This window comes from Salvelinus alpinus, chromosome 26 (genome assembly GCF_045679555.1).
Source record: "Salvelinus alpinus chromosome 26, SLU_Salpinus.1, whole genome shotgun sequence".
Lineage (NCBI taxonomy): Eukaryota > Metazoa > Chordata > Actinopteri > Salmoniformes > Salmonidae > Salvelinus > Salvelinus alpinus.
Window position 1 is genome coordinate 608,678 of NC_092111.1, and position 3,153 is coordinate 611,830.

General features: G+C 38.9%; 1 long non-coding RNA gene across 1 annotated transcript; it reads right to left on the minus strand.

Annotated features, from left to right (window-relative positions):
- Positions 1-665: 665 nt before the first annotated feature.
- On the minus strand, positions 666-2,838 carry LOC139554383 (uncharacterized). Its single transcript, XR_011670829.1, has 3 exons — positions 2,354-2,838; positions 2,024-2,146; positions 666-1,615 (listed from the first exon to the last, which is right to left on the minus strand). It is a non-coding gene; the product is annotated as an uncharacterized lncRNA (long non-coding RNA).
- Between the last annotated feature and the right edge of the window lie 315 nt (positions 2,839-3,153).

The following is a 3,153-nucleotide window of genomic DNA, read 5'->3' on the forward strand; positions in this document are numbered from 1 at the left end:
GATTTTGTTCTTTAATTAAACCACCATCTCTAGTACTGCTGTGTCTGCCTCATCTTCTGGGTTCTGACGATTATTAGTGACTGTTTCTCGCACCGGGTCCTGACAACATGTCCACAAAAAAGTGTCATTTGCGTCACAATTGCAAGTGGTATACAAAAATTCATGAGGATGGTCATAACCATCACCTGGAACCTTTTTCCTGTGCCAAGTGTCAAAGAGGAGATTGTCTTATTTGTAAGGATGAGGACTGTGCTCCTAGATAATGGGGTTTTAGCATTTTTATTTTGCCTAATGCTTTGTGTTCTTTGTATGTTTCTTTGAATTTTTAGATATATATCGATGAACATATATATTTTCTTTTAATTAAAGTTAGTTTTGCCTTCTAAAAATAGGATCATTTTACAAAAACATGTTAGGTGACAGAGGGTATTCCGGTTACAAGTGTCTATGGACCATGTATTTAATCATCTAACAAAGGTTGGTAGGTGTTTGCATGGGAGGATAATGTTGAAATGTTTGGTCTAGTTAGGTTTTATTGAATGTTTCTAATTGGATCTTTTACTCCTATTTCACATTGGAGATGTTTGGTCTAGTTGGTTTATATGCTTTACTTTGTTTGTTTATTTTATTGTCCATCATATGTATTCTCATTTACCATTCCAAAGTCATATTTGCATAATTTATGTGGCTATTTAGCCTCAGAGGAGGGATTTGTAGGAGTACATGAGATACATATATAACATATATACGTATAAGACAGCACATAGATGTATAAGCTAGCTGAACATTAAAAATAGACAACTGGACACACTAGACATAGAGTCTGCTGATTCCACTAAAGTGCACACATACCAGACACATAGGCGCCTAAGACAATTGGACACACTAAGGATAGGGGAGAACAGAACAAAGAGTAGATTGACACACTAATGATAGAAGAGACACATAGTCTGCTGATTCCACTAAGTACAGACATACCAGAGAAATATGCGCCTAGGGCAACTGGACACACTAATGATAGAAGAGACACATAGTCTGCCGATTCCAATAAAGACATACCAGAGAACATGCTGGGGCAATGAGTTAAATACAGGGCTAAGTCATAGGTCTATAGGATAGATGGACATATATTATTTTTAAGACAAGTACGGGTCTGGCCACTATTATAATCTAACTGAAAGCAGATATGGGCGTTAGTAGGCGTGAACAAGCAGGAAGCCTGAACTAAAAAGATAATGATGGCAGGAAGAATTAGGGGAAGTATGCTTATTTGCATATGGGGTGGACCCATATGCTATTTGTGTATAAATGCTGGAGCCGGGGCTGGGAAGCGGGGGGTGTTCCGCGGGACATTCCGGCTGGCAATGCTCTGTATTAAAAGCCTAATTGATTTCACAAGTTCTTGTCAGCATTATATTTGAACCGATTGTCCACGACACTTTCTTGATGTGCTCTACTCTGTGACCTCGGTTATTAATCTTTGTGCAACGTCTGGTGGAGGTGGAGATAGAGTGGCTTCTTGGTCAGGAGCTGGAGCTTCTTCCTCTTGAAGTCAGTAGGCTTCTTGGTCAGGAGCTGGAGCTTCTTCCTCTTGAAGTCAGTAGGCTTCTTGTACCTGACATCCGATAGCATAAATAAGTGATTAATTCAAACGGTATATTCAAAGGGCAGACTGAACCAGAAAAATCTGAGATTCTCAAAATAAATAGTTATCAAATTTAATTTATTTTCATCTTAAAATAAAATAGTGAGTACATTTAAAGAAAGTTAATCTGGAAAACACAAAATGTGTCACTCACAACTCGATCACAATGGGACCAGGTTTGATCTCATCCATTTCCATGAAGGCAAATAATTTTGTGCTGCCCCCGGAACATGAACAAAATTCAGGATTAACGATTGTCTGCCCAATCCCTCTGCAAGGATTTGAACATAAACTGACACTGTATTAGCTTAATATTACATGATACTGGCTAAATAGAGGCCCCACTACTAATTCAGTAGAAATAGAACGTTTGACTACCTTTTGGTAGTCTCTCGCTATGTCTCTGGATCTCAATGTCTACGCTGAAGTGAATGTATGTGTCCTCCTTTCGGGTTGCCACAGGTGTGTCTTGCACTGGGTTCAAATCAATGCCACTCAAATCTGTTGGGAAACAAAACGTTCAGATTCACTTGGGCTGTTCTGCAGGAATAAATTATATTTATAAAAATGTACTGTCAAGTGTCAACTCAACAGAGATAATTATTTTAACATTTTTCTAGATTATCACTGTTTCAGACCTTACCATTTCAGATGTGAAGGTTAGCAACTCATCTCAGCAATGTAAACAATGTAGCCTACATTTAGTACCTTTCACACTAACTGTCATGTAGGGATCAATGCATTTCCCAGCATCTTTCAGCCCAATCTTGTCAATCTTTATTGTGAGCAGCGACATCCTGGGCTCTGAGAGTAACCGTGGCAACAATGTACCTGTTGGAGACATGAAAGCTGTAACTTTCTAAAGATACAATAATTGCAGAAAACATTCCCACGTTCCCAGAACTAATGCAGCTGAAATCAAGATAATGGTACCGTCCCAAATGGAACCCTACTCCCTATATTATTATACCTTGATTTCAACAAGGAACACAGACTGAGACCAAGGTCTCTTTTACAGCTGGGCCCTGCGTATACATGTTTACACATACAGTTTATGTACAATGATTAAGAAACTACACAAAACGATCACACAAAAAAATACAGCAGCAGATTGTTACATTTACACATAGGTTATTCCCCTAACAGCACAAGAACTTGCATTACCCGAAGCAGTTACAAGCAATACAAAAATAAAAATCACACAATAAATGTTTAAAATGGGCAAGGGGGACAAGTTCACTACTATAGTGCACTACTTTTGACCAGGGCCCATATTGCACTGCATAGGGAATCGGGTGTCATTTGGGACGTAACACATTTACATTTAAGTCATTTAGCAGACGCTCTTATCCAGAGCAACTTACAAATTGGTGTATTCACCTTATGATATCCAGTGGAACAACCACTTTACAATAGTGCATCTAACTCTTTTAAGGGGGGGGGGGGGGGGGGTTAGAAGGATTACTTTATCCTATCCTAGGTATTCCTTAAAGAGGTGGGGTTTCAGG